Raw genomic sequence first — 11052 nt, 5'->3', positions numbered from 1 at the left:
AAGTAAGAATGAGTAATAATATATTAAGGGGCACAACTAGTATAACCGCCTAAAAAGGTGATTTTTGGGAATTTATATTAAAAAATTAAAAAAACTATTCATCAATCAATTCAAAATTTTAGGAATATATTTATACATGTTTTAAGAATATATAGTAAAATATTTGAAGAAAAAAATTATATATTTTTCAAGTTATCGTCGATCTCCAACGGCGCGACAAAAAAAAGGCCCTTCACTGCTGCAGTGATTCCGGCCTCCTACGTGGATGAAATTTAAAAAAAAAATTATGTTAAACTAGATAATATTGTCTGTAAAATGATCTACGATAAAAAAAAAAATAAAAAATTGACAAAATGACGGCGTTTTTTAAAACAAAGTCGAATTTTACCCAAAATTTTGGTCGTTTTTGGACGATATAACGTTCGACACCGTAATATAGTATTGACTGGATAGTTCTTTATTTATGTACTCCAGCGGCTACAGTAGATTAGATAATTCTCTAATTAAATTCAACTTCAGTCGCTAATACAATACCGGGAGCATTTGCATCACTGATCGCAATTTGTGCGACATATGAAGCTAATTTTAAAATCTTTCTAGCATCTAGTAACACGAATTCTACCTTGTTTTTACATCTAATATGAACTTTAAAGGCTCATGCGAACTTTCACATTAAGCCTTTTTCAGCTTATCTGAAGCTTCAACACTTGTTCTAAAACATTTGACTAAGTTCTTACTTTTTTAACAAAATTTATAACATCAGGATCAGCAAGTGCCTTATCTGCAATTAAATTAATAGTATGTGCAAAACAAGAATGGTGTTCTTGAGTTGCTCCATATTTATTAACAAAATACGCATAGCTCATATTTCATATTAATGCCGTTGCGGTGGTGATAGCTGCTGTTAAATTATATACAGCAAGGTATAATTCAAGCTTTTTTTAAAATTTGTCATTTCAAGACGAATTGTGTTTTGTAAAAATAGCGCCAATGGTCATAGTTCTGGATATCTAGAAATTGTACAATAAATAATCGGGATTATGTTATTTCTCACAATTGGGAATTTGAAAAAAAAATTATACATTTATTTTTATGCGCTTTAAAACTACATTATTAAATTTATTGATATGTGAAAGAAAAAAGAGAAAAAGTTTTTTTCAATTAGTTATGAGCGTTTAAAAATTGATTAAATTCAAAAATTAGTCATGTGACCGTTAACGTGCCACGATTGGCTACCGTGCCTGTGACGTCAGATTGTAATTGCAACCTCATAACAGCGCAGTGCCGTTACTCTATTGGCGCAGTGCTTACGGCTATATTTTACGGAACTTGATAAACACGTGGTAAATTTTCTTTTAAAAACGATTTGTTGAAGTTAATTTAGTTCAACTATGTGTGATACAGGATTTATAAAAGCAAATTCTGATAATGTTCCTAATATTGATATATTTATGGTAGCCATTTAGCCATTTCTTTTGTCATGAAAATGTTCTTAAATTTAACTTGAAATTATAGGTGTTTGTAAATTCACTAGTGCTGCTGCGATGATAACAATATAGTCTGTTAAAGGTAACATATTATGATTAACAACCGTATGAGGTTTGAGAAAATCAAACTCTCTCATTCGTCCAATCACGCGTGCTATATGAATACGTCTAGCAGCGATTCGTTTGCCTTGTAAAACATCGGATTGTGATAATTTAACTCCAGCACTCACTGAAGGTGGTCGAATTAATTCAATATTTTTATTGTGAAGAAGCTGAACAATATTCTTAAATCCTCGATCAGCCATTACAGCACAACCTTCGGGTAACTCTTCCACTATTTCGCTTTCCTGAAATAAAAATCATCTGAAATTTGACCTCCAAATCCTTTTGAGATGAAATTGATAAAGCCATCCGCTGTGCAAGATATTAAATATTATATTTTAAAGTATTACACTTTTTGTACTCTGACCAAGTTAATGATTGATGCTCTGAATCACTAGGTTTCTCGATTTGAATCTCAAATGCATCAAAAATAGCTACCACATGACTATAAGAAGATCTAAATGCTATCGGTAGTATTCTTTTTATATTATCAAGCTCAGGCATGTAAACAAGCTTTTTCAAAATATGTGTCAATACCAGAATTGTTATATTAAAAATAATGCTAGCGTTGCTTACACTCATTCCGAACTGTTCACTTAATGTTTCAAAACTGTCTTGGCGTCGAATTTTCATTAAAGATAATTTTATATTAGTCATATTGGTATTAGAAATAACACCGAGACGTTCTAACATTACATTAAATTTTTGGGGGACTCCAGTATAGGCCTTCAAATTGTCATCAATTAAATAATTGTGACTTTTACAATTTCACTTTTTTATAGGAGACTGTGATCTACACTCTGAAGGCTCATAAATCTCTCGAGAACTGTTTGAATTTACGTACACGTAATTTCAGAAGCTTGAATCATTTTTTCATTGATATCTACTGAAATCATTCCATTGAATCATATGATATCTACTGTAAAAAATAAGAATATGCAATACTGTAAAAAATAACAACCTTTGGGTTGTGCCGTTGTACTATCAAATGCAGCTTTTGCACTAATTTCAATATCTAAATTCTCCGCGGGGGTAATTTCTTCACCTTCAGAGAGTTCTGATTTATTTAAATCATCGTTTGCATTATAGTCTCTATTATTGTTGTTGTTCAAACCCGTTTTTGCGATAATAAGCAAGAGACATTTTTAGAATTTAATAAAACAGGCTCACTATCTTTATCAGTGTTTGATTCATTTTCAGTGGTCTGTATATCATTTGTTTTAAATGATCTTTTTAAACGACGTAATCCTTGGGCATAATCCTCTGAAACGTCAATAAATTATGTTACACAATTTCAACAACATTGAGCATTGATGTGGCCTTGATTAGATAATCAGACCACACGGAATGGCTGGTATTCTTGAATATGGACTGTATTGGAAAACTAAACAAAAACGTTCTTTTTCTCTTATAATAAAAAACTAAAAACCTCACTAGATTGATTAAAAGAAACTTAACAAAAGAATCTTCTTAAACGGAACCAAAAAGGAAAAGCAACTGAAAGCGTACTATAATATGCTATAATAACGCACTGGAATCGAAATGAACAAGGAACATGGAAATTCACTATATCCAAACTGAATAGAACTCGAACTGGAAACGAATGAGAACCGAACGCACTAGAACTGAACTGGAAGCGAACTTAGGGCCCAACAGACCTCATGTCGGAAGCCTCTGTCTAAAGTTTTTTGAAGGAAAGAGATAGGAAGTGGATTAGAATGGAATGGTAATTCGGTTGACACATTGCATGTCAAATTGCGAAACGAGATGGCGAATATATTATTACCGACGCATATAAATAGTCATTGTGGCGTCACCAAGCGTAGTATTTTTATTGTAAAAATAAGTTGTACAATGAAAAAAGTGCTAACTATTAAATGCGACACTTTCTTCGGATGTCGGGTCTAACTGCCGCCCGTAGCGGCGTCTTGAAGCATTGCACGTAGTTTAACTTTTTCTACCATTATATATTGCTTTTTATGTAAATCAATAGTCTCGAAGGTATTGTCCATACATCCGGCCCGATCCACTTCACAAACTAGCCACATATTATAATTACACACTCTTTAGGTTTGGGGACAGCTTTCGACACGCCCCCCCCCCCCATGACGTTCTCTAGGCTCACATTAGAAAATCTTTTATTAACACTTTCGTACGCTAACCGCACGTTTGCTCTCTCTGATGCCAATAGTCAACACTCACCCCATGCCACGACTACTTCAAGACTACTCGCGGGTCTTCGGTGACACTCCTCCTCAGAGATGGTTCCCATACTGGTTACTCACCCCCACATGTCCATAAATGCACTCACATAAATCGTTGTTTTTTTTAATTATTTTTATTTGATAAGCCGTTTAAATTTTAAATATATAGCCCACAGTTTTCTTCCAAGAGGACTTAAAAATACAATTATTTCACAATATGGATAACAATTACCATAAAGGGTTGCCCATTTAAAAATTGGTATTTAATTTTGCTACAAAATGAAAACGGCTCAATATTTTTCAATGGTTGAACATTTATTCAATATTAATGACATTTATTTATGAAAAATAATTTCGGTTAAGTGACCACCACGGCTGACTTGGCAGTAGCCCATTCGATACACCCAATTTTGAGTACATTTTCGATTGTTTCGGGCATTATCTCAGCAATAGCAGCTTGAATTTCGGTCTTGAGGTCTTGGGCTGTATCCCAATTTCGTGATTGCGCCAGCACTATAGAAACAATTTTCATGATATCAGTATCCACTACTTCAGGGTACTTAATTTTGACAGTCTGTGCGAATGAATTTCAAAAAGAAATTTTTATAGGAAGATATTGAAAAATACTTTAGCAGACATACGAATAACAACACTGCACAATTTCAGTGCCGAAAAATTCACCTTGTTTTTTTTGGCCTCTAGAGGAATATTGCACAGCCACAGCCCTGCTAAATACCTTTTTTATAATAGTGAGGCCTGCTCCTTTCTTGTTATTCCCACCAAGTAAAGATAATTGGCCGATCTAGTACAAATTATATATATGCTCATACATTTAATATATGCAAATGCATGCTACTAACAATATTCGAACTTATTACCAATTCCAAAGTAACATCATTATTTCTTAATTTCATCTCCATTTCTTGTACATCTGTAGGCATCTGTAATGGGCAGTTCAAAAAAATGGCAATGGGATTATGAGAAGTTGATGAATAATTTTGCTTTTGTGCTCTCACATAGAGCAACATTTCGTGTTGCTCTTTCTTAATAATTATAATTTCAAAGCATGATTTCTTGATTGCCATTGTTAATTGATCTAGAGATTCTCGAAATTCTCATTTTGTTTTGTCTAAATTAATAAAGAAACATTTATAAAAAGACAAAACATTTACATATAAAAAAGCAAATTTTTATAGAATTCAAACATTCAAATTATAATTTCAATATCAATCTGTACTTAATACCTGTGGCATTTGTTGATGAACCTGGAATTAATTCAAACGCTGATTTGTTTCAGCCTCCTTAGCATTTTTTTGCCTACAGACTGTAATGTAGAAATTTAATATACATTGAGACATATATATTGTTTTATAATATTTGCCTTGCAGCAGAGTTTTAATACGAGAAAACACTTTAAGTCTTGATATACTAATTACAGTTTACAGTAGAATATTGGAGTAGAGAATTTTATGGTATTTTATTAAATTGATCAAGTATCGTCGATGCTGCTTCCAAGAGAGCGATTTTATCGTGCGCGTGTTAGAAATATCTTTTTCGGGTTTCTTCGAGTATCCCCGATACTCTTCGTGTATCCTAGACTCGTATCATAGTGGTGTACATACTAATTTGATGTACTATATAGGGGTGTGCAGCGGGCACAACATTTATCCCCTCTTAGAAAAAGATTATAGTTTCTTTTCAAATTTAGATACCAATTTCAAAAAAAAACATACTAAAACTATAATCTTAAATAAAATAAAGAGAACATAAAAGGATTAAAAGTATTCGAAATAAGTACATAGAAATTCAGGAAGAAAACAGGAGCTATAGATGCAAGCCCTTACAACAGAATTAGTTATAAAATATAGAATATGATTCTTATCTAAAGATTACATACACAAAAAGTTTAGATTCAACAAGGAATAATGAAAATATTACAAATAGAGTTAATAGAAAACATCAAATACTAGGTATATAAAGAATGAAAAATGTTATAATATAAATCAATAAAGAGAACATCGAGAATATTAAGTATACAAAAAAATGAGAAAAACATAGAAAATATAAAATATACAATAAAATGAATATGGAAAACATTGAGAATAGTTAAATTTTGTAAGTACAAAGCACAAAGAATTAAGATAATATTAAATATATAATTTATAACAAAATATATAGCATCCCGCATCAGTAAATATTGTCTTACATAATGATACGGTTGCCACTCTTTGACAATGACCGCCAATACGAGCAAGCCGAATTTACTTAAAATAAAATTAGCATATCATTAAGGGTTAGGGGTACTCAGAGGCAATGGCGGCGCGAGGCCATTCGTAGGCGTCGGCGAAATTAGTTTGCAAGCCCCCCCCCCCTTTTTTTTAGGAAAATGCTGAATTACAAAAATTGAATTACAGTTAAACTAATGTATGATAAAATGAAATTTATTGCAACTAAAGTAATAACATAAATAATTAAAATAAACAAATATTACATAATCTAACATAATCTAACTTTTCGGCGTTTTGCCTCGCTGAACCTTTTAAGTATTTCCTCATAGCTAATACTACCTGCTATTTCAGCTTCAATTGATAAAACGGATAATGCAGATAGTCTTTCTTGGCTCCATAGTGCTTCTCAAATACATTTTAATCAATTTTAACTTAGAGAAACTTCTCTCTGTGGAAGCTGTACTAATTGGAACTGTGTTGATAATTCTGATCGCTATATAAACATTTGGATATATTTCTTCTAAAATATTTTTTATTATGTATTGAAGTAATTCTTTCGCGTTTTTTACAGACTCTGGTATATTCATTTTCAATAGTTGCAGTTCTTCGAATAATTCAAATGGTCGTATGCCACTATGTTCGTTTTTTCGAAGTATTGTGCCCAAGTTATTACAATGTTTGAGAAGGTCTTCTTCTGAAATAGTATTTAAATAATTGATATCATAAATAAAACCAAATTGCTCGTAATAGTTATTAAGTGCTTTAAATCGACATTCGGTGTCGACTATAATGGCATCGATCATTATATTAAAGAAATTAACTCTGTACTGATTTTCCAAAGATTGAATGGGTTTTATATTTGTTTTTTTTCTGATTAATCTTCTTTCTTTAAAGTTTGAATCTATTTTAAAGTTACTTTTTCTACAAATAATCGAGCTTGAGTAACACTACTGTCAAAGAGAGTAAAACCTGTGTTGCGAAATTTGTGAATCCAGCTGCAAAATGACCGTAAAGTATCAATAGCCACTTTCAAGTTGACTTGAACTGATTGCCATCTCGTACCATACGTGTATCGCAACAATAAATTCAAATCTCATTATTTCGTTCAAGACTGCGTCACAGTCGCTTAGAGTTCCCGAATCATCACTCATAGTTTGCAGCTCATTCACACATTCTATAACATCATCAAATTGCAGAAATATTGCTTTGAGATTCCGAATCATCACTCATAGTTTGCAGCTCATTCACACATTCTATAACATCATCAAATTGCAGAAATATTGCTTTTACAGCTCCGATTCTGCTTTCCCATCGCGTTTCAGAAAGAGGTTTTAATGTTAATTTTAATTTCATTCTTACGATGTCCCAACGCTTACTTGATTTTGCAAACAATACAAATATTTTATTAACAAAAGCTAAGAACTTTTTTGATGTTCCAGAAGATTTAGCGGCATCAATTAAAAGTAAGTTCCAGCTGTGGCATCCGCACGGCTTAAAGAATGCTCTCGGATTTATAAAGAGTATTCTTGTCCGACATCTTTATTAATACCGACCATATTAGCGCCATTATCATACCCCTGCCCTCGATAGTTTTGAATGTCTAGTCCATTTCTGTCTAATTCTTGCAGTATTGATCTTGTTATGTACTCTCCCGTTGTTTCTGCGACGGCAATAAAACCAACAAAATGTAATGTTCTTATATTTCTCATGTTGAGTTACAAAATCTTAAAATTATGGACATTTGTTCAACACGGCTGACATCCCTGGTACAATCGAGCAAGTCGGCGAAGTGTTTTGCTTTTTTAGCTCTTCCTATGATTTCATCAACTACTGACTTAGACATTACCATCGTCGATAATGTCATCGGTACTACCACGGCGCATATCACCAGCAAGAGCCGCGGCCAATCTCGCATGAAAATCTGTATCAACACTTATGCGTCGTTGTCGAAGACTATAAACATATTCAATATCTTCTTCACTCATTTTGAATAAAGAGCACTCTCAATAAATTAGTTCAAATAATAATAAAATAAATAAAATAATATACAAAATAAAAATATTTTCTCTTCTGCTAACCAAATTTGCACGTAAAATGAATAAAATAATATACAAAATAAAAATATTTTCTTTCTGCTAACCTGCTATGAGCACTAAATAGTCACACAATTTTTATTTTATTTTATTATTTTATGTATACACAGGCATAGGTCGTGACCTCACAAATAACTTAGTATGTATGAGTGTACACAATGAACTGAAACATCAACACACAAATAACAGAACTGAAATAACAACACACAAAAGTACGAAAACAAACATTTTTGCGTGTGAATACCAACATTCATGTTACAACACAAAGCAAAGAATATATAAAACTCAGTTTGAATAGAAAATGTATGGGTGGTCTAGACAGACCTTTCCGACCGTTCGAAGTATAAAAAAGTTTATATCCTTATAATTATCCTTCTGTACATTTTTTGTCCTGATTTTTGCACTGATCGACAGGTAATGAAATTTTAGGAAAAGTCAAGAAATTTCAAGTCGATAGGATTACTAGAAGTATTTTTTTTTTAATTGAAGTCGAAAAAATCTGGCCAGACCACGCCGACCGACGGAGGGTTTAAAAGATAACTTATGTAAAGAAAGAAATATGAACTGAAATATTAAAACTATTAAAAGTAACGTAACTAATATGAAATGTTTAGAAATGAAATGAAATCTAACCTAAGTGTAACCTAAGCTAGGAATTGAAATAAAACCTAACCTAAGTGTACAAAACGTACCTTATATATTTGTCTAAAAATAAAATAATGCAAGCATACCTACTTCGAAAGCGATCTAAAAAGTGTTAAATTGATTGAACATAATTTAAATAACTTTAACCTGAAACACGTAAAAACTAAGAAAAAGACATTAACCTATATAACCATGAAAAAAGTAATAAAGTTAGTAATTAAAAAAAAAGGTTATTATAATCCTAGACAATATTAGAAACCCCGTTTTTCATATAGACGTTTCTCTCGCCCGATTTTATTTTCAGAAGGAAAACTTAAAGGGTCCTCCGCTCAGATGATATGGCGTGCTATCACTTATCGTTCGGCAACCCTAGGCTTATAATGCATTCAAATCATTGGCGCAAAATTAAATTAAAAAAATATTGAATCTTAATAAACCTTTATTTGAACTTAAATTTTGCATTACAATAGCATTATATTTTTTATAATACATTACTAATATGTTTTATTAATACAAAGATAACGATAATAAAATCAAAGCATAAATAATAATAATATTAAAATCACCACCATTTTAAATATAAATTACACATAATCTACCAAGCAAGTTCTAAATTATTACTAAAAAAGTTAGTGAAATTTAGTAAAACTGGAATATGACATATTAGTGAACTACAGTTAATAATAAAATATATACATAAAAGGTTATAAAAATAAAATCATTGGTGTATTTAAAATGAAATTAATACATATAATAACAAATATTTCATGCAATATAAATACAAGACTACTTCCTAGAAAAAGCGGTTCGAAAGAATGATTGAAAACATAATGATGCTGCATATCTCGAAGCTGCAAATAGGCTGAAAATAATTCACAAGCAGTAAAAAATATATTAAGTGAATCTAAATAAATATATATATATATATATATATATATATATATATATATATATATTCAATAGATAAGTCCTGGATTTTTTCGTCCTGGATGATATATATATATATATATATATATATATATATATATATATATATATATATGAGTAAGTTCTTCAAGGGCATACATCAATAAAAGGCAAGGTTTAGAAGTTAATCTTTAATTTTTCCAAACGTTTCGACATAGGATTTTATGTCTATATATATATATATACTTACGTTTCATGGTGTCCCATTACCGTTGAGGCTTTAACGGTGCCTTAGTAATTTGTCAATGATTGTTAGTAATTTTAATCTCATGTTCCCTAGGTTTGCACCTTCGGGATTGAACTGGACACCGAGGTAGCTCCAGCTATCCACTCTTGTGAGTGCGGGTAGTGTTTGACCGTTGCAGCTAAATGTAGTTGTTTTATCTATAATTGACTTTTTTTTAAGAGAGTCATAGTTACTCCCGCCGTTTACCCGCGCTTGCTTGAATTTCTTCACGTTGACATTCAGAGCACTGGGCAGAAATCACATTGCGTCAACACCCGCTAGGGCCATCGCAATGCTTTTTTTAATTAGACAGTCGGATTCCCCTAGTCCGTGCCAGTTCTGAGCTGACCGTTGAATGGCGGCCGAAGAGTACGACTGACCGACCGAAGCCGGCACAGAAACCTCGCAGCAAGAAAGATCTGCGGGGGGCCTAGACACGAGACCGAGCTCGGATCTAAGTCACAAGGACAATTTCACCTTGCCCAGGCCCGGCACATCGGCCTACGTCCGCTCCCAACCAAGCCCGGCACGCCCCGATCCTCAGAGCCAATCCTTATCCCGAAGTTACGGATCCAATTTGCCGACTTCCCTTACCTACATTTATCTATCGACTAGAGGCTCTTCACCTTGGAGACCTGCTGCGGATATGGGTACGAACCGGCGCGACACCTACCGTGGCCCTCTCCTGGATTTTCAAGGTCCGAGGGGAAGATACGGACACCGCCGCAACAGCGGTGCTCTTCGCGTTCCAAACCCTATCTCCCTTCTAGAGGATTCCAGGGAACTCGAACGCTCATACAGAAAAGAAAACTCTTCCCGTATTTCCCGACGGCGTCTCCAGGTCATTTTGGGTTACCCCGACGAACTCTCTTGCGAGGGCCCGACTTGTAAACGGTTCCGCTGCCGGGTTCCGGAATAGGAACCGGATTCCCTTTCGCCCGATGGGTGTGAAATTTTATTCAAAATAAAATACACCGACATCAACATAGGATTTCTCCTGGGGCTTAGGATCGACTGACTCGTGTGCAACGGCTGTTCACACGAAACCCTTCTCCACGTCAGTCCTCCAGGGCCTCGCTGGAGTATTTGCTACTACCACCA

General features: G+C 33.3%; 1 pseudogene; it reads right to left on the bottom strand.

The window, feature by feature from the left end:
• Positions 1-9573: 9573 nt before the first annotated feature.
• The window catches only part of LOC113381747, a 3196-nt pseudogene continuing 1717 nt past the window's right edge, over positions 9574-11052 (bottom strand).

Source organism: Ctenocephalides felis, unplaced genomic scaffold (genome assembly GCF_003426905.1).
Source record: "Ctenocephalides felis isolate EL2017-DRISC unplaced genomic scaffold, ASM342690v1 CF-g0.4_SCAFFOLD_03046, whole genome shotgun sequence".
NCBI lineage: Eukaryota > Metazoa > Arthropoda > Insecta > Siphonaptera > Pulicidae > Ctenocephalides > Ctenocephalides felis.
Note: the sequence above shows the minus strand (reverse complement) of the source record. Positions and strands in the feature narration are given on the sequence as shown.